The following is a 22,612-nucleotide window of genomic DNA, read 5'->3' on the forward strand; positions in this document are numbered from 1 at the left end:
GAAATGAGGTGGATTAATCGCCTGAAAGCGACTACGCCGCCAGGCCTCAATGAAACAGAGAGCTTTAAACCGTTCCTTGATAGCTTTGTATCCGGAAAAACAGACTAATAGCAAAAAACACCTTGACTCTCTCTCCACCGGTGCAGAGACATAAAATACTGACATCTGATACCCATCCAATCCCCAGCCTTGTGTATATATATATATACCCCCCCATGGCCACTTTCTCCCTCAAAACACCCTATTGCATTCTCCTTGTCCAAAAAATACACGTACCAGATCTGTTACTTTAAGAATTGAAAAGTGTAAACAGCATATATATGCATATTTTTGCCTAAGCATTACTAATATTATAATTCTTTCTTTGATATAATATATATCTCATTATATGTAATGCAGACTCAAACTGTGGACTGGCCCCCCTGTTCAACCCAATTACAACCCCCGGCACGGAAAGCCCCGCCCCTGGCGGGGCAACGTTCGGGGCAAAAACCAGCTGCCGCTCTTTCAGCCGAGAGGCTTGTCGGCTCCAACATCAGCCCACGGCATCCGGATTGCCCCTCTCTCTCCGTGTCGGCGGCGTCCTTTGTTGCCAGGTAACGGATACACTTCATCGTCACTGACCGCACAGCAGCCCAGGCGCATGCGCGGTACATACAGGCGAAGCACTTCCGCCCTGACAGATAGGACCGCGCGGCGCCGTAGTGCGCATGCGCGACCTATATTTAAGGCGCCGGGGATCCCATAGTGTGCCATTCATCTCCAAGCTCTTGGAGTGAAAGCACCACCCGGAGGACGGCGGAACCCTTTACATCTTTGGACACAACTCCCTCTACTGGAGACAGGTACAACCTACAGCTTTTAGCCCTGTAAACACAGGACACTTTTCCTCTGTTGCAACAATGATGTATCTTTCCACAGGAGAGATCATCTAACAACAAGGAAGGTCACCCCGCTACAGACTCAGGCTCTACAGCCATAACAAATATATCCTTCTGTAGCATATACAAAAAGGTGATTTTCTTGGTATTAGCCCACACTGAAATTTTGGCATAAAATCCCATAGGTTGCTACAATGACATTTGGTCCCATTCCAGATAAAAGGACGAGACAACTCACCATTTTGAAGCACCGCTGGTGCTTCTTTCTGCAGAGAGACCACTAGAAACAAGACGCCTAACAGGTATTATATTGTCCGAGTATTAGTTGCAAATAACTTGCCCACATTCGGATCATATTTTCTCTAAATCCAAATATTTTTAGCCTTTGAGTAAAATTTGCAAACTTAAAGGGCTGCATATCTATGTATACTATATACTATTTACATTCGGTGGTCTTTCAGAACCCAATCGCTACCGCCATTCCTCACCTTCGGGATCCTGTGGTTGCTTTGGGACATAAGAGGGGGCTCCTCCAAAACAGATCCAGTACTGCACAAAAAACTCAATGTAAGCTAAATATTGTAAACTACATAACAAAATTGCTCAAAACTTTCTAATATGACACTAATAAAGAATATCTCTACTTAGATACGGTGAAAATCCTTGAAAAAGGCTCAGCCGAAACGCGTTGGATTGAAACGCATCCTGCAACATCCAACATCTATGGATGACAGGAATTTGCGTCTCTAAAAAAGTCACCTATTATCACAGTGTCACAAACTTTTCTTTCGTGCACCATCACGGATGGGCCTTTCACCCATCGAGCACTTTACATCTCATGTTTTGTACATGTAAAATTATTTTATGAGTAAACTTCGTTTTTATGATAAAACGTTTAAACTTTTCAACACTTTTTCTTTCTAATATTTCGCCTCAAAGTCCCACCCTCTGGCCTGAGGAACCAAAATCACTACTTGTTCTAATCAGGGATGTTGGCACCAATACAAAACTTAAATCTACTTTAAATTTCGGTTTTCTAGAACTCAACACAAATTATATTACTATATTTCGGATGGAAGTCATCCAATTCCTCACCTGACCTCTAGAAACCGTGACTACTTATGTGGGAACCTATTTTCCCTAATTTTCTTTTCTCATATTCTTAATTACTGTTTTTCTCCCCCCCCCCCCCCAAGGGGAGACCTACACTAGCAGATCATCAGGTACTATTTTTTCTGTAACCATATAATAGAGAGTTACAGTTACAAATAAATACGTTTCTCCCCATCCACATCTCTGTGCGCAGAGTAAAAAGTATCGAGGGAGAATACCCAAAGTGATCCAAAAAATTACTTTTGGCCCACTAACATATCAAGGAGAACCAAATAGAAGGGACAACATGGGAGATCTGCTGGGGGATGAATGGAACAATCTCATGTCTAGCATTGAGACAGAGTTCCAAAACAAAGATCAACAAGAATCAGACACACTCGCACTCTTCTCCACCCTTAGACGACAACTCGAGAAGAAATCCTCTCTACATTGGCACATAAAAGCCTTTGAAAGATATATCACCGAGGAAATTAATCCGGCTGGACTTCGGATTCAGATCTTTCCGACCATGGACAACATAACAGCATCCATGAAGCAAAAATGGGAAGAACAACTCAATACATGTTCTAAAAACCTTATGATACTCCTGCAGGAGGAGTATGAACAACAAATCAAAAAAATCGATGAGGAAACTAAGTTAATATACTTGAAACTCGCACCCCTAAAAACCGTCCAGATGTACAACGACGAGGAGAAAAAACTAAAAGACCATCTAGAAAATTACAGCAAACAAATTCTCAGAAAAAAGGAGAAAAAATACTGGCGGGACAAAAACGCCTTTGCCCAAGGAAGGGCCTACAGGTGGAATAATACTCGTCGCATAAACAAAAACAAACAACAATTCGGTATGAAAAATACCGGCCAGGATAACCAGTATTTCTCATCAGACTCCTCGTCATATGCCTCTGGATCAGACAATCGGAAAAGAGGACCACTACCCAGAGGACCTCGGCCCAGACCAACACAAACATCTAACGAAAGAGACGAAACCGAGGAAAGAACTGAAACAGAAAATGAAGAAACGGAGGACCAATCACAAGGAGGCACAAAAACCCAAGGCATTTTCTCGAGACTCAGAGAGGGCCCAAGGAAACAAAAGCCTTTTTTAGGGAAAACCAACCTCAAACAAACCAAACTACCGGTAGTCACAGATTCCCAAGGGCAGAAACAAATGGAGAAGAGAAACGATCCATAATCAACCTCTCATCTAAAACCTTAACCCAACACGAAGAAGAGGTTCTATGGCTTGGCCTCTCCTATTGTCCAAAAAATAATGCCGACAAATTCAAAATCATCAAGGACGTGAACTTATTCGCACGAAAAATCATATTTCAAGCAATGTATAATAAACCCCCACCTGAGGCCCAAGACCCGGGCCTCACAGCAGCGGAATTCCGCGCCATCAGAGACCTTAACATCTTATTAGAAGAAGGTGGACTTGACGACGACTGGGAAGAATCTACCTCAACACCAGAAGAAGTGGAAAATGATGGAGAAGAGGATAACCCCCAAACACCCCACTTCCAGAAAAAATCCCAGAAATTCCCACCATTGAGCCAAAACCCAGCGGTCGCCTTGTTTGTGAAAGAGACAACCAGAGAGATCGAAGGGCTGAATATCAAAAAAACAAAAGATAACCTAACCAGGGAACAAAGAAAGGCATTTGAAGATCTCAAAAGCTACGACACGATCACCATTAAACCAGCCGACAAAGGCGGTAATATCGTCCTGATGGACAACACAAAATACAAAGAGATGTGTATGAACATCCTGGAAAATCGTATATGCTACAAGCAAATATCGCCCCTCATGATCAAGTCATATAATGAAACCTTCTACCAAAAAGTTGATAGAGCCCTCAACGAAGGGGCCATCTCAAAAACACTGTGGGAATACATTAGAACTAAGCACCCCAGAACACCTACGTTCTATTCCTTGCCAAAAATACACAAAAGCGCCATCAATCCTCCAGGCAGACCCATTATATCTGGGAACGGTAACATCTCGGAGAACGTAAGCAGAGTCATAGATGCCCACCTCCGCCCACACGTGACTAACCTTCCATCGTACATTAAGGACACCATTCATCTCCTCCAAATATTGGAGGGCATGACGGCATCCGAAACAACCTACCTCGTCACGATTGACGTTGAATCTCTATATAGCAATATACCGCACGAAAAAGGCATATCAGCAGTCAAACATGTACTCAGCCAACATAGCCGCCATGATCAAAAATTTAATGACTTTATCCTCTCTATGCTACAGTTCATTTTACATCATAATTACTTCTGTTTCGGTGGCCTACATTTCCTGCAGATCTGTGGCGTGGCCATGGGCACGAGTTGTGCCCCATCATACGCCAACATATATCTGGGTGTATGGGAGCAGGACTTTCTTAATGATGAAAAAAACTCTATATACTCTCGCCATATAACACTATGGCAGAGATATGTAGATGACATTTTTATCCTGTGGGATGGACCCGAGGATCTCCTATGCGAGTGCCTGAACCACATGAACATAAATTCCTTTAATATGCACTTCACCATGCAATACAGCCTAGCCAAAATCAGCTTCCTGGACACCTGGATCTTTAAAGATCCCAAGGGGAACATCAATACCACACTTTATAGGAAAGAGACTGCTGGCAACACCGTATTGCATGCGGACAGCTTCCACCCTACTGTGCTAAAACAGTCCATTCCCTATAGTCAGTTCCTACGACTAAAGAGGAACTGTACTCTTCAAAAAGACTTTAAAAGTGAATCTGACAAACTAACAGCACGGCTACTTACTCGAGGCTACTCAAAAACAAGCCTAAGAAAAGCTTTCAACCGAGCCAACAACATGGAGCGAAATCAAATTCTGTTCAAAAAACCCATGGACCAAGCACAAGATGACACCAATCGACTGATCATGCGATTTACCAATCAACATGAGTCAATCAGAAAAATCGTTCAGCAAAAATGGCACATCCTTACCGCTGACCCTAGTCTCAAACACCTCCTCCCACCTAAACCAAAAATTACATTTAGGAAAGCCGGCTCCTTACAGCAATCACTGGTGCACAGTGAATTTAAAGAGGGACCGAAAAAGGACCCATGCAAAGACAAGGGGACATATCCATGTGGGGGTTGTGCCCAGTGCAAAGTTATTGTCAAAAGCACCACCAAATTGCTTCCCAATGGGGAACTATTTACACCGGCCCACTTCGTCAACTGCAAAACGCAAGCAGTAGTTTATCTGATGGAGTGCGACTGCGGCGCATATTATGTAGGGAAAACTAAGCAAGAATTCCGCAAAAGAGTGGGCCAACACCTGGCATCCATGGAAATGTGCAACTTTTATCTCCCACTGGGTAGACACGTGAGAGATAAGCACCAGTCAAAAATGCCCCCTGTAAAATTTATGGCCCTGGATAGGCTACACATTCCAGGGAGGGGGGGTGATTGGAATAAAACGCTCTTACAAAGAGAAATGAGGTGGATTAATCGCCTGAAAGCGACTACGCCGCCAGGCCTCAATGAAACAGAGAGCTTTAAACCGTTCCTTGATAGCTTTGTATCCGGAAAAACAGACTAATAGCAAAAAACACCTTGACTCTCTCTCCACCGGTGCAGAGACATAAAATACTGACATCTGATACCCATCCAATCCCCAGCCTTGTGTATATATATATATACCCCCCCATGGCCACTTTCTCCCTCAAAACACCCTATTGCATTCTCCTTGTCCAAAAAATACACGTACCAGATCTGTTACTTTAAGAATTGAAAAGTGTAAACAGCATATATATGCATATTTTTGCCTAAGCATTACTAATATTATAATTCTTTCTTTGATATAATATATATCTCATTATATGTAATGCAGACTCAAACTGTGGACTGGCCCCCCTGTTCAACCCAATTACAACCCCCGGCACGGAAAGCCCCGCCCCTGGCGGGGCAACGTTCGGGGCAAAAACCAGCTGCCGCTCTTTCAGCCGAGAGGCTTGTCGGCTCCAACATCAGCCCACGGCATCCGGATTGCCCCTCTCTCTCCGTGTCGGCGGCGTCCTTTGTTGCCAGGTAACGGATACACTTCATCGTCACTGACCGCACAGCAGCCCAGGCGCATGCGCGGTACATACAGGCGAAGCACTTCCGCCCTGACAGATAGGACCGCGCGGCGCCGTAGTGCGCATGCGCGACCTATATTTAAGGCGCCGGGGATCCCATAGTGTGCCATTCATCTCCAAGCTCTTGGAGTGAAAGCACCACCCGGAGGACGGCGGAACCCTTTACATCTTTGGACACAACTCCCTCTACTGGAGACAGGTACAACCTACAGCTTTTAGCCCTGTAAACACAGGACACTTTTCCTCTGTTGCAACAATGATGTATCTTTCCACAGGAGAGATCATCTAACAACAAGGAAGGTCACCCCGCTACAGACTCAGGCTCTACAGCCATAACAAATATATCCTTCTGTAGCATATACAAAAAGGTGATTTTCTTGGTATTAGCCCACACTGAAATTTTGGCATAAAATCCCATAGGTTGCTACAATGACATTTGGTCCCATTCCAGATAAAAGGACGAGACAACTCACCATTTTGAAGCACCGCTGGTGCTTCTTTCTGCAGAGAGACCACTAGAAACAAGACGCCTAACAGGTATTATATTGTCCGAGTATTAGTTGCAAATAACTTGCCCACATTCGGATCATATTTTCTCTAAATCCAAATATTTTTAGCCTTTGAGTAAAATTTGCAAACTTAAAGGGCTGCATATCTATGTATACTATATACTATTTACATTCGGTGGTCTTTCAGAACCCAATCGCTACCGCCATTCCTCACCTTCGGGATCCTGTGGTTGCTTTGGGACATAAGAGGGGGCTCCTCCAAAACAGATCCAGTACTGCACAAAAAACTCAATGTAAGCTAAATATTGTAAACTACATAACAAAATTGCTCAAAACTTTCTAATATGACACTAATAAAGAATATCTCTACTTAGATACGGTGAAAATCCTTGAAAAAGGCTCAGCCGAAACGCGTTGGATTGAAACGCATCCTGCAACATCCAACATCTATGGATGACAGGAATTTGCGTCTCTAAAAAAGTCACCTATTATCACAGTGTCACAAACTTTTCTTTCGTGCACCATCACGGATGGGCCTTTCACCCATCGAGCACTTTACATCTCATGTTTTGTACATGTAAAATTATTTTATGAGTAAACTTCGTTTTTATGATAAAACGTTTAAACTTTTCAACACTTTTTCTTTCTAATATTTCGCCTCAAAGTCCCACCCTCTGGCCTGAGGAACCAAAATCACTACTTGTTCTAATCAGGGATGTTGGCACCAATACAAAACTTAAATCTACTTTAAATTTCGGTTTTCTAGAACTCAACACAAATTATATTACTATATTTCGGATGGAAGTCATCCAATTCCTCACCTGACCTCTAGAAACCGTGACTACTTATGTGGGAACCTATTTTCCCTAATTTTCTTTTCTCATATTCTTAATTACTGTTTTTCTCCCCCCCCCCCCCAAGGGGAGACCTACACTAGCAGATCATCAGGTACTATTTTTTCTGTAACCATATAATAGAGAGTTACAGTTACAAATAAATACGTTTCTCCCCATCCACATCTCTGTGCGCAGAGTAAAAAGTATCGAGGGAGAATACCCAAAGTGATCCAAAAAATTACTTTTGGCCCACTAACATATCAAGGAGAACCAAATAGAAGGGACAACATGGGAGATCTGCTGGGGGATGAATGGAACAATCTCATGTCTAGCATTGAGACAGAGTTCCAAAACAAAGATCAACAAGAATCAGACACACTCGCACTCTTCTCCACCCTTAGACGACAACTCGAGAAGAAATCCTCTCTACATTGGCACATAAAAGCCTTTGAAAGATATATCACCGAGGAAATTAATCCGGCTGGACTTCGGATTCAGATCTTTCCGACCATGGACAACATAACAGCATCCATGAAGCAAAAATGGGAAGAACAACTCAATACATGTTCTAAAAACCTTATGATACTCCTGCAGGAGGAGTATGAACAACAAATCAAAAAAATCGATGAGGAAACTAAGTTAATATACTTGAAACTCGCACCCCTAAAAACCGTCCAGATGTACAACGACGAGGAGAAAAAACTAAAAGACCATCTAGAAAATTACAGCAAACAAATTCTCAGAAAAAAGGAGAAAAAATACTGGCGGGACAAAAACGCCTTTGCCCAAGGAAGGGCCTACAGGTGGAATAATACTCGTCGCATAAACAAAAACAAACAACAATTCGGTATGAAAAATACCGGCCAGGATAACCAGTATTTCTCATCAGACTCCTCGTCATATGCCTCTGGATCAGACAATCGGAAAAGAGGACCACTACCCAGAGGACCTCGGCCCAGACCAACACAAACATCTAACGAAAGAGACGAAACCGAGGAAAGAACTGAAACAGAAAATGAAGAAACGGAGGACCAATCACAAGGAGGCACAAAAACCCAAGGCATTTTCTCGAGACTCAGAGAGGGCCCAAGGAAACAAAAGCCTTTTTTAGGGAAAACCAACCTCAAACAAACCAAACTACCGGTAGTCACAGATTCCCAAGGGCAGAAACAAATGGAGAAGAGAAACGATCCATAATCAACCTCTCATCTAAAACCTTAACCCAACACGAAGAAGAGGTTCTATGGCTTGGCCTCTCCTATTGTCCAAAAAATAATGCCGACAAATTCAAAATCATCAAGGACGTGAACTTATTCGCACGAAAAATCATATTTCAAGCAATGTATAATAAACCCCCACCTGAGGCCCAAGACCCGGGCCTCACAGCAGCGGAATTCCGCGCCATCAGAGACCTTAACATCTTATTAGAAGAAGGTGGACTTGACGACGACTGGGAAGAATCTACCTCAACACCAGAAGAAGTGGAAAATGATGGAGAAGAGGATAACCCCCAAACACCCCACTTCCAGAAAAAATCCCAGAAATTCCCACCATTGAGCCAAAACCCAGCGGTCGCCTTGTTTGTGAAAGAGACAACCAGAGAGATCGAAGGGCTGAATATCAAAAAAACAAAAGATAACCTAACCAGGGAACAAAGAAAGGCATTTGAAGATCTCAAAAGCTACGACACGATCACCATTAAACCAGCCGACAAAGGCGGTAATATCGTCCTGATGGACAACACAAAATACAAAGAGATGTGTATGAACATCCTGGAAAATCGTATATGCTACAAGCAAATATCGCCCCTCATGATCAAGTCATATAATGAAACCTTCTACCAAAAAGTTGATAGAGCCCTCAACGAAGGGGCCATCTCAAAAACACTGTGGGAATACATTAGAACTAAGCACCCCAGAACACCTACGTTCTATTCCTTGCCAAAAATACACAAAAGCGCCATCAATCCTCCAGGCAGACCCATTATATCTGGGAACGGTAACATCTCGGAGAACGTAAGCAGAGTCATAGATGCCCACCTCCGCCCACACGTGACTAACCTTCCATCGTACATTAAGGACACCATTCATCTCCTCCAAATATTGGAGGGCATGACGGCATCCGAAACAACCTACCTCGTCACGATTGACGTTGAATCTCTATATAGCAATATACCGCACGAAAAAGGCATATCAGCAGTCAAACATGTACTCAGCCAACATAGCCGCCATGATCAAAAATTTAATGACTTTATCCTCTCTATGCTACAGTTCATTTTACATCATAATTACTTCTGTTTCGGTGGCCTACATTTCCTGCAGATCTGTGGCGTGGCCATGGGCACGAGTTGTGCCCCATCATACACCAACATATATCTGGGTGTATGGGAGCAGGACTTTCTTAATGATGAAAAAAACTCTATATACTCTCGCCATATAACACTATGGCAGAGATATGTAGATGACATTTTTATCCTGTGGGATGGACCCGAGGATCTCCTATGCGAGTGCCTGAACCACATGAACATAAATTCCTTTAATATGCACTTCACCATGCAATACAGCCTAGCCAAAATCAGCTTCCTGGACACCTGGATCTTTAAAGATCCCAAGGGGAACATCAATACCACACTTTATAGGAAAGAGACTGCTGGCAACACCGTATTGCATGCGGACAGCTTCCACCCTACTGTGCTAAAACAGTCCATTCCCTATAGTCAGTTCCTACGACTAAAGAGGAACTGTACTCTTCAAAAAGACTTTAAAAGTGAATCTGACAAACTAACAGCACGGCTACTTACTCGAGGCTACTCAAAAACAAGCCTAAGAAAAGCTTTCAACCGAGCCAACAACATGGAGCGAAATCAAATTCTGTTCAAAAAACCCATGGACCAAGCACAAGATGACACCAATCGACTGATCATGCGATTTACCAATCAACATGAGTCAATCAGAAAAATCGTTCAGCAAAAATGGCACATCCTTACCGCTGACCCTAGTCTCAAACACCTCCTCCCACCTAAACCAAAAATTACATTTAGGAAAGCCGGCTCCTTACAGCAATCACTGGTGCACAGTGAATTTAAAGAGGGACCGAAAAAGGACCCATGCAAAGACAAGGGGACATATCCATGTGGGGGTTGTGCCCAGTGCAAAGTTATTGTCAAAAGCACCACCAAATTGCTTCCCAATGGGGAACTATTTACACCGGCCCACTTCGTCAACTGCAAAACGCAAGCAGTAGTTTATCTGATGGAGTGCGACTGCGGCGCATATTATGTAGGGAAAACTAAGCAAGAATTCCGCAAAAGAGTGGGCCAACACCTGGCATCCATGGAAATGTGCAACTTTTATCTCCCACTGGGTAGACACGTGAGAGATAAGCACCAGTCAAAAATGCCCCCTGTAAAATTTATGGCCCTGGATAGGCTACACATTCCAGGGAGGGGGGGGCGATTGGAATAAAACGCTCTTACAAAGAGAAATGAGATGGATTAATCGCCTGAAAGCGACTACGCCGCCAGGCCTCAATGAAACAGAGAGCTTTAAACCGTTCCTTGATAGCTTTGTATCCGGAAAAACAGACTAATAGCAAAAAACACCTTGACTCTCTCTCCACCGGTGCAGAGACATAAAATACTGACATCTGATACCCATCCAATCCCCAGCCTTGTGTATATATATATGTACCCCCCCCCATGGCCACTTTCTCCCTCAAAACACCCTATTGCATTCTCCTTGTCCAAAAAATACACGTACCAGATCTGTTACTTTAAGAATTGAAAAGTGTAAACAGCATATATATGCATATTTTTGCCTAAGCATTACTAATATTATAATTCTTTCTTTGATATAATATATATCTCATTATATGTAATGCAGACTCAAACTGTGGACTGGCCCCCCTGTTCAACCCAATTACAACCCCCGGCACGGAAAGCCCCGCCCCTGGCGGGGCAACGTTCGGGGCAAAAACCAGCTGCCGCTCTTTCAGCCGAGAGGCTTGTCGGCTCCAACATCAGCCCACGGCATCCGGATTGCCCCTCTCTCTCCGTGTCGGCGGCGTCCTTTGTTGCCAGGTAACGGATACACTTCATCGTCACTGACCGCACAGCAGCCCAGGCGCATGCGCGGTACATACAAGCGAAGCACTTCCGCCCTGACAGATAGGACCGCGCGGCGCCGTAGTGCGCATGCGCGACCTATATTTAAGGCGCCGGGGATCCCATAGTGTGCCATTCATCTCCAAGCTCTTGGAGTGAAAGCACCACCTGGAGGACGGCGGAACCCTTTACATCTTTGGACACAACTCCCTCTACTGGAGACAGGTACAACCTACAGCTTTTAGCCCTGTAAACACAGGACACTTTTCCTCTGTTGCAACAATGATGTATCTTTCCACAGGAGAGATCATCTAACAACAAGGAAGGTCACCCCGCTACAGACTCAGGCTCTACAGCCATAACAAATATATCCTTCTGTAGCATATACAAAAAGGTGATTTTCTTGGTATTAGCCCACACTGAAATTTTGGCATAAAATCCCATAGGTTGCTACAATGACATTTGGTCCCATTCCAGATAAAAGGACGAGACAACTCACCATTTTGAAGCACCGCTGGTGCTTCTTTCTGCAGAGAGACCACTAGAAACAAGACGCCTAACAGGTATTATATTATCCGAGTATTAGTTGCAAATAACTTGCCCACATTCGGATCATATTTTCTCTAAATCCAAATATTTTTAGCCTTTGAGTAAAATTTGCAAACTTAAAGGGCTGCATATCTATGTATACTATATACTATTTACAATTCGGTGGTCTTTCAGAACCCAATCGCTACCGCCATTCCTCACCTTCGGGATCCTGTGGTTGCTTTGGGACATAAGAGAGGGCTCCTCCAAAACAGATCCAGTACTGCACAAAAAACTCAATGTAAGCTAAATATTGTAAACTACATAATTAAATTGCTCAAAACTTTCTAATATGACACTAATAAAGAATATCTCTACTTAGATACGGTGAAAATCCTTGAAAAAGGCTCAGCCGAAACGCGTTGGATTGAAACGCATCCTGCAACATCCAACATCTATGGATGACAGGAATTTGCGTCTCTAAAAAAGTCACCTATTATCACAGTGTCACAAACTTTTCTTTCGTGCACCATCACGGATGGGCCTTTCACCCATCGAGCACTTTACATCTCATGTTTTGTACATGTAAAATTATTTTATGAGTAAACTTCGTTTTTATGATAAAACGTTTAAACTTTTCAACACTTTTTCTTTCTAATATTTCGCCTCAAAGTCCCACCCTCTGGCCTGAGGAACCAAAATCACTACAAGTGCTGACAATACTGCTGAAAGAACAAAATTTTGCAAAAAACAAAAGACAAAGGAAGAAAAGTCAAGAGGGACAGAAACTAGAACAGTAAAGCGATTCACATGCGAATCTGTGCGATATATTTATCGCTAAGACACGGGGGGAGTGATTGAAGGTAGCAATGTGGCCATACTCCTTGGCCTCGTGCAGTAATTATTTGATTGGGTTTGAGTAAGCTCCTAGTGGTTATTCCTTATCCGTGTCTGAAGAACAATGAACAGCAGGTGGAGGTTGGCGGGGCGCACTGGGCCCTGGTGAATCTGGATCCAGAATGCCCCAGTCACGTAGTAAGTGGATACCCTTAACAAAGGAGACAACATTGGTGGTGCCATTCCTGGTAATTAACAACTTTGCAGGATAAAGCCAGCGATAGGGGATGCTGTGGTTGTTTAAAGGCTTGGTAATAGTAGCCAGTTGTCGTCTCTGTTGTATCGTGAAGGCAGAGAGATCAGCAAAGAAAGAAAGATCTTGTAGAGCAGGGGATTGATTTTCACGTCTTCTAGTGGCAAGCATAAATTGCTCTTTAACGTGGTAAAAATGAATGCGGACAATGGTGTCCCATGGTAGATGAGATGGGATATGCAGTGGCTTGGGCAGCCTGTGGATACGATCTATGACAAAATTCTCAAGAGGGGATTCAGGCAGCACCCCCTTGAGGACATCAATGAAATAGGCTTTTAAGTCCTGGAGCTTGACTGATTCTGGGATACCCCGAATTTTGACGTTTCTTCAGCTTTTGTCTTTCAAATCAGCCAGTTTGCGTTGCATTTGGAGTATGTCAGAGTCCCTTCCATTGTGCGCATCCACCATGTTATTAAAAGTAGTAGTTATTTCCCCCATCTTACTTTCTATGTGAGTAACTCTGTCAGAAACAGCTGTGACTTCCGTTTTAAATTGGAGGGCCAGGGACATGATATCAGCATGGATAGTAGATCTCAGAGAAATCATCGTATCCTTTAGTAAAGTGTCCATTACCGGCTGTCCCCTAGTGGGGAAGTCAGAAATGGAGTCTTGCAATTCCCTGGTAGAATCTAATGAGTGGGAGATGGGACTCACCTCCAGGGTAAGATTGGAATCATCCTGCCTACGCGGCTTGCTTTTTACCAGACTGGATGAGGAGGATCAAGGAGGAGAATAACGGGTGGCGCCCCCATTGTGGACTCCAGCTAAGGGGGTCATGGATGGAGAGTCATGTGCCCTGCCCACGCTTCCGCCAACACCGTCGCGGCTGGACGGGCGACGCTGGTGAGGGAAAAAATTGGGCATTTTGCCCGGCTTGGGTGACCCCCTTGCGTTTTCCTGCAGGCATCTGTATGTAGTTAGATTGTAAAAAGTTCACAGTGATAGGTGTTAAGGAGCTGCTTGGTGCTGGGAGCTATACTGCGGCCATGGAGAGGGTTAATAGGTTACTTCATAGTAAAATTCCCTGCAGGCCTAGATCTGCTTTAGAGACCGGATGCTGTGCAGTGCTTGTAGTAGGAAGGAAACTGTCACTGGGCACTGAGCTGAGCCTGGGGTAAGCTGCTGCAGGGGGTGAAATAGTGAGCAGAGTGAGGCACTTGGTTCATAAATCAGATTATTCCTTCAGATGAGACACAGGGTATATCAGTCATTCAATCTGAAGTATGGCTGCAGTGATAGTATGGCGCCCAAATGGTGGGTAATCCGGCCTGTAGAGAGGCTATTACATCTCTGCTAGCGATCGGGGTGGCTGGGTGAGAGGTCTGTAATAGCTGGCATAGTGGAGGTGGAGGTGGATCAGGTAAGAGAAACGAGAGCTCTTACCGGTTCCCAGATTGACGTATCGCGCTGCCCCACAGGAAAGGCCGCGGCTTTCACTCGCGGCTAGGCCTCAATGTCCCAGAGGTGTGTTGCGGGTCCCGATTGTTCCAATATGCAGGATACAGAGTGCGGATAAGCGTGTGGAGCTTTCCTGGTAGTTTTTGAGCCCGATAGCCAGGTGTAATATAGAGGATGGAGCCCGATAGAAGGTTTCACCCGCGGAGCTCCCTGCCAGTGCCAATTGTTGCAATTTTTTATGTCATGTGTTATTTATGCAGCGGTTTTTCAAATGCAACATTTTTTTGGGAAAAAATAAAATTTAATGAAAAAAAAAAAAAAAAAAACACAATACACTAGAGTAAGTAGATACCTAACATGTCATTCTTTAAAACTGCGTCTGCCAGTGGAATGGTGGCAAACTACACTGCTTAAAATTCTCCATAGGCATCGCTTTAAATGCCTTTACATGTTACCAGTTAACCAGTTTAGAGTTAGGCTGGCCATACATTATACAATTTTCTTAATCAATTTCCTTGAGATTTACCTTCAATTATGTAGTGCAAGGGCCTTCCTAATTGCATGCAAATTAAAAGGGTTTAGTGTTTGGCCCTTATATTATATGGTTTTGGTAAATCTAAAGGAAAATTGTTTGCAGCGCAGCGCAGTCAGTGCAAAACTGTTAGAAAAATATAGATAGACACAAGCTAGACAGTGGATTGGACAGACTCAGTGGACTGGTGGACAGACACTACTATAGACTAGCTACACTTTCAAATCAATACTCCCAGTTAAGTAGAACAATAGTCTAGTGCAGAAAGCATAACATTTCAGCATGTTCACCAGTTAAACGGCTTTTTTTCATAAATTGCTGCCACTTCACTAAAAACACGCTCACTTGGTACTGAGGAAGGAGAAGCAGAAAGGTATCTTCTAGCATGAGAAGCAAGTCTTTTGTAGCGTGCCTCATTTTCTTTGGAACCACTGAAGAGGATCACCACTTCTTCTGTCAACTACTGGTTCCTTCAAATAGAGATGAAGTTCATCATCCAGGCTCATTATTGCCGATTCTGATGAATCCTCTCCATGAGGCCCCAATAAAACGCTGACCATTGCATTTATTTGACCACAATGAATTTTCTCTTCTGTCCGTTGTCTTTGAATTTTCTTTTCGTCAGGAGGAATCTCCTGCACCTGCTGTTGAATATCTTCTGTCAGCCATTGCTTTGCCTTGGCCAATACATCATCAGAAGAGAAGGATGGTTCTTGTATTGAGGATCCAAAAGACATGCAATCACAACAGTTTTATTCTCCTCATGCTTCTCAAACCTTTTGGTGAGGCTGTCCCTCATGGCCTGCCTTCATGCTTTGATGCCACATGTGTTGGGTCCTTCATTCTGTTGAAGAAGCATATTCAGGACTCTCACACATGGGATCACAGAGGAAACAGATGAGTCGTAATGACTCACCTCCAGTGTCACTTCCTCAATGGGTACAAGTGTTTCTATAATGTTGGATTCCCACTGATCTGCAGTAGGGCAAGAATGTCCTCCAAGTCCATATTCACAAGAATATATGGTGAGAGCTCGCTTCTGCTCCAGCATCCTCTGTAACATGTGTAGCACTGAGTTCCATCGTGTTGGAACAGCCTGTATCAGGTTGTTTTTGGGTAGGCCAAGGTCTTCCTGAATGCACCTCAGCCGCTGCTTGGCAAGAACAGAATGGTGGAAATGGCCTGCGCACTTCTTCAGCATGGTAATAATGTCCAGCAAAGCTTTCTGGTGTGACAGACCATCATTTACTACCAGTTGGAAGGTGTGTGCCATGCAACTAAGGTCTGACACTTCAGCAAGTCTCATACCTTTAACCATGTTCGCTCCATTGTCTCGCAGCACAAGCATCACTCGGTCTTTGCTGATTCCCCATTCTTCTAGCATGCCTAGAAACTTTTCTTTAATGTACTCCCCAGTGTGGGATCCTTGAATCACGTTTGTATTCAACACCAAATGCCTTCTTGTCCAATCCGCTGATTTTTTTCTGAAACATATCTGTTATTGTTGCCTGGGATAGGGATGATTCATCTTGTGATTCATTTTGTTTTTTCTCTGCTGCATTATACAATTCAAGATAATGAACTCTTAGATGGGCCCAAAGATTAGATGTATTTTTGGTTTTTGCAGTTATTGATCCCATGATCACATTGTTTTTGCACAGTGCTACTGATTTTCCTGGCAAATAGGAAGAGAAATACTCCCAGACCAAATGTTTCTATCTCCATCCATCTCCATTGAAACAAGAAAGAGTCAGACACTTATTTAGGCTCAAAATGGCTGGCTGGCACCCTGTGGTGGCTGGCTGGCACCCTGTTGTGGGTGGCTGTCTGACTGGCTGGCAGGCACTGTGTGGTGGGTGGGTGGCTGGCTGGCACCCTGTGGTGGCTGGCTGGCACCCTGTGGTGGCTGGCTGCCTGGCACCCTGTGGTGGCTGGCACCCTGTTGTGGGTGGCCGTCTGGCTGGCAGGCACCGTGTGGTGGGTGGCTGGCTGGCACCCTGTGGTGGGTGGCTGTCTGGCTGGCACCCTGTAGTGGCTGTCTGGCTGGCACCCTGTGGTGGTTAGCTGGCTGGCACCCTGTGTGGTGGGTGGGTGGCTGGCTTGCACCCTGTGGTGGGTGGCTGTCTGGCTGGCACCCTGTAGTGGGTGGCTGGCTGACACCCTGTGAGGTGGGTGGCTGGCTTGCACCCTGTGGTGGGTGGGTGGGTGTGTGGATGACTGTCTGGCTTGCACCCTGTGGTGGGTGGGTGGGTGGGTCGGCTGGCACCCTTTCGTGGCTGGCTGGCTGGCACTGGGTGGGTGATTGGCTGTCATCAAGCTTTGGTGGCTGGCTTGCACCCTTTTGTGGCTGGCTGGCACCCTGTGTGGTGGCTGGCCTGGCACGTACAGGCCAAGGGCCTGTGGCTGGAGAGCTGGTACAGTCAGGAGGAGGACTCAGGCAGGGCCTGTGGCTGGCTGGATGGCTGGCTGGTACACTACACTCTGGACTGTGTGGGACTGGTTTGCTGGCTGGCACTGGGCAGCTGTGGGTGGCCGCAGCGGCTGTGTTACAGAAGAGAACAGAACAGATACAGAACGTGTGTCAGAGAGAGTGTTTTTTTTTGGTCACTGTTATCAATTATCACAGAACAGAATACAGAACGTGTGTCAGACTGTTACATGAGGGATTATACTCTCGGCGAAACATGTAGGACCTCAAATCCATGTTATCGTATCTATGCTGTCCATCAACGAATGTTTATCATTCTGCTATAAATTTTAATGTGTTTTTTTATATGTTGTTTGCTTTTTGTATTTCAATAAATTTATCAATTTTGTGTATGTTTTGATTTTTGTACATTTCTCTTAAACATATTACAGCCCTAGAAAATCCCAATTGCTTGGGGTGTAGCCCGTGGTTCCTTCTTTGGTCCAGGGCACGCCCCCTTTTTATTCCTTCCCAGTGTGTCAGACTGTTGGTCACTGCACTCACTAGATATAGAAGAACTCCTGACTCTCCCGACCGACCGCCTGTGCCGCATGCAGACTCCAGTGTGGCAGCGGCAGGTAAAAGACACTGTAGAGACTAAGGAGGCAATGGGAGCCGGCCTAAGAGCTGTCCAGTGCGCGGAGGCACGTGGCGCAACATACGCGATGACGTCACAAAAATATCTGCAATATCGGCAAATCAACAGGCCGATTCCGATATATGGGGAAAATGCATATCAGCCCCCGATATATCGGTGTTGCCGATAATCGGTCAATCTCTAGTTTATACTCACAGGTCTTGAAATATAGGATCATAAGGCACAACATTTTCACCAAGTAGTTTTTACTTATTTTCTGAGGCCTTCTCCTCATTATGAGCTGGTAATTTGAGCAAGGAGATGTGCATCGAAGTGGGTCCTGTGCTGAAGGAGGGGTCTGTACTGGGGGGGGGGGGGTGACTGTGATGGAGATGCTCTGTAATGAAAAGTGTCTGGCTCGGGAAGGGGGAGGGCGAGCGGATTCTACTGAGGCATTAGGATGGAAGAGGGGAATAATGTACTGTGGGGTCTGTACTAAAGGGTTAGGCTGAGAGGGGGATCTGTACTGAGGGGGTTGGCTGGGAGGGAGGCCTGTAAGGGGGGGGGGGGGTTTTGAATTAAGGGATTAGGCAGGGAGGGAGTCTGTACTAGGGGAGGCTGTACTAAAGGGCTAGGCTGGGAGAGGTTGTCTGTACTTGAGGGTCCGTACTAGGGGAGGGATTTATATAGAAAGTTTACGGGGAAAGGAGGGTCTGTTATGACTGGTGTCATACCTCTTTACTAGGAAAGTCAGTACTGAGAGGTGTCTGTACTGAGCGTTTAGGCTGGAAGGGGGGTGGGGAGGTGTTTCTATTCGGTACAGGGGATCTGTACTGGGGATATCTGTACCAAGAGGTGTCTGTATTGGGATGTGTATACTGGGGGTGTCTGTTCTGAGAGTTTAGGTTTAGAGAAGTGTCTGTACTGGGGCCTATGTACTAAACGGTTAGGCTGGGAGGAGGTTCTATACTAGGAGGTGTCTGTACACTGGGGGTCTGTACTGGGGGGTGTTTGTACTGAAGGGTTAGGCCAGGAAAGATGCTGTACTGGAGTAGTCAGCACTGTAATGGTTAGGCTGGGAGGGGGTTCTGTACTGGTAGCTGTATCTACTTGGGTGGTCTGTATTGGAGGTGTCTGTACTGGGGGGTTAGGGTGGGAAATATGCTGTACTGGGGTAGTCTGTACTGTAAGGGTTAGATTGGGAGGAGGAACTGTACTAGGGGTGTCTGTACTGGGGGAACTGTAATGTGGATGTCTATACTGGGTGGGGTGATGATCTGTACTACAGTGTTTCTATACAAAGGTGTTAGGCTGTAGGGGGCTTTACTGGGGGAGCAGGGGTGGACTGAGGAGTTTTAAATAGCTGTAAGATATACCTGTGCTCAAATCACAATATACTTTACTTTTCCTACTATTTACTAGCAGCTCTTTTCTTTCAGCGCACAGAGGCTGTTTAGATGTGGGTTAATTACCAGCCACTTATTGTCTCCACAGTGACTCACCTGGTTACCATTGCCTGTCTCATTAGTCCAGCCTACAGCGGACCCCTTTTGGCTATTTAAACAGCTTCCCTCATTCCCTCTGTGTCCTTGCCTGGTCAATACCAGCAGTGTGTTCCTGCTTGCGTTCCTGTTATGATGCGGCCTGGCTTACTTCCCTTCTGTAACCTGTTCGTGATTTTGCCCTTTCTTCAATTACTCCTGGCTTCCTGATCCTTGCTTGTCTGATTACTCGTTCTGGCTTCCATACCCTGGGTTTTTTTTTTACTACGTTCCTGAACTTTTTTTTGCTATTTCATTAAAGTTGTGATTTTAAGTGCATTGTCTACGCCTTTTTTATGGTTCCTGACACTGCATCAAAGTAATCCCTCAATGGCCAGTCCCTACATCTCCAAATATGGAAAAGTTTCTTCACCGTAAGAGCTGTGAAAATGTGGAATGGACTCCCTCCAGAGGTGGTTCTGGCTAGCTCATTGCTTTAAAAAAGGTCTGGATTCTTTCCTAGGTGTACAAAAATATATAAATGGGTACTACAATTTTTTTTAGATAAAGTTGATCCAGGGAATATCCGATTGCCATTCGGGGGAATTTTTTTCCCCTGCTGTAGCAAATTGGATCATGCTTAGCTGGGGTTTATTTTCGCCTTCCTCTGGATCAACAACGGGTATAGGATTGTGTATATGGTATTGTATGGTTGGGTTTTCAATACTGTTTTTTGTTTTTTTTTGGTTGAACCAGGTGTGTCTTTTTTCAACCTGACTAACTATGTAACTATGTAACTATGTACTCTAACAGAGATTATTTGTACTGAAGGGATAAGCTGGGGGCGGTAGGGCATCTGTACAAGGTGGGTCTGTGCTGAAGGGTCAGGCTTTCAGGGGGGTCTATACTGTACTGTGTGTTGTCTGTACTGAAGGTTTAGGTTAAGAGGGGGCATCTGTACTAGGGCTGTCTTACTGAGGGATTAGGCTGTGTAGGTCTGTAATGAAGAATTAGGCCGGGAGGGGGCAACTGTACTGGGGTAGCTATACTGAAAAGTTAAGCCGGGAAAGAACATCTGTACTGGGGGGGGGGGGGGCTGGACTGAAGGGTTAAACTAGGAGGAGAATTCTGTATTAGAGGTATCTGTACTGGAGATGTCTGTAGTGTGGGTGTCCATAATGAGGGGTTAGGCTGGGAGGCATCTGTAGTGAGGGTGTCTATACTGAGGGGCTGAGCTGGGAGGGTAGTCTGTACTGGGGAGGTCTGTACTGAAGTTTATGCTGGGAGGGTGTCTGGGTTTAGGCATGGAGGCTTAGGTTGGGAGAAGGCATATATACTGGTGGGGTCTGTACTGAGGGATTAGGCTTGGGGGGAAGCTATATGGAAGATTAAGACTGGGAGATGGTGTCTTTACTGGGGGTGGGGGAGCTGTACTAATGAGTTATACTGGGAGGGGTGGTCTGTAATAAGGGGGTTTGTAAAAGCGGGTGTCTGTACTGGGGGTATCCATGCTAAGGATTTAGATTGGGAGGGGGCATCTATCGGGGGGGGGTCTGTACTAAAAGGTTGTATTGGGAGGGGGTTTATTTACTGGGGGGGGTAAATTGGAGGGTACGGCTGGGAGGGGGGATTGTACTGGATGTGTCTGCGATGAGCATTTGGATGGGAGGGGGGTCCGTAGTGGGGGAGTCTGCACTGAAAGGCTAGGCTGGCATGGGGGGTTCTGTACTGGGGAAGTTTGTACTGAGTGATTAGGCTGGGAGAGTCTGTACCGGGGTGTCTGTACTAAAGGGCTAGGCTGGAAGGAGGCTTCTAAATTGGTGGTCTGTACTAGGGGAGGCCCCTGTTCTGAGGGGTTTAGTCTGGAAGAGGGGTCTGTACTGGGGGGTATTACTATTGGGGCTGTCTGTACTGGGGGGATTGTACTGGGAGGTGTCTGTACTGAGGGGTTAGGATGGTAGGAGGGGGCTGTACTGGGGGAGTCTGTAGTGAGGGGGTTAGGCTGGGAGTAGGGCTGAATTTGGGGTGGCTGTACTGAGGGGTTTGGTTAGGGGGGTCTGTACTGGGGGTGTGTGTATTGATGGATTGGGCTAGGAGGGGAGCAGTGCTGGGGTGTCTATACTGGGGGTATTTGTATTGAAGGGTTACGCTGGAAATGCACGTCTGGAACCTAGAACCAAAACATGATACTTGGTTCTGTTTTCTCTAAAAGGGGGGTACTGGGAGGTGGGCAGAGGGTGGAACCAAAGGACAGCGCTTGGAGGTGGGTAGGGAGTGGGGACATGGGGGTGACTCAGAAGAGGGGAGTACCTGCACCTATTCTCTGAGAAAAAAAGCCCTGCATATACATACATACACGTACAGTATATACACACACACACACTGTATATACACACACAGAGTATACTGTATATCGCACTGTAAGCTGAGAATTTGTTTTCTGGCTTAGATATAAAAATGAGTGCAGCATAAATATTATGTTTATGTTTAGCACAGAACACATTAGTATCCGTGACAGATAAAAAAAAAATGCAAAAATCCAAATGAGAACATTTTAGCACAGTAGTTAACAGTATGCATTGTATAAAGTACCCAGGTAATGGAAGGGTCCAGTTCAGAGGCCACTTCTTCTTTCCAAAAGTCCTGTAAATTGCCCGTGTTCTACTGCTGATCTACTGCATTTAAAGTATGTTGTTTTGAGTATATCAATGGCAGACAGCACCAACAGTACATATACAACAGTACTGCAGGGGCTTCCATTCTCATGACCACAGAGATTACTTGTTACTCATACCAAGCTGACATCCACATTCCTTTGGTTAGATGTTGGTCAATCTCCTCTGTGGGGAACGGTCACGGTTTGTTTTTACCCGCTCCCCAAGCCCCAAACCCATGGATGGTTATAATTTCCAGTA

Source organism: Pelophylax lessonae, assembly GCF_965119305.1.
Source record: "Pelophylax lessonae genome assembly, chromosome: 12".
Lineage (NCBI taxonomy): Eukaryota > Metazoa > Chordata > Amphibia > Anura > Ranidae > Pelophylax > Pelophylax lessonae.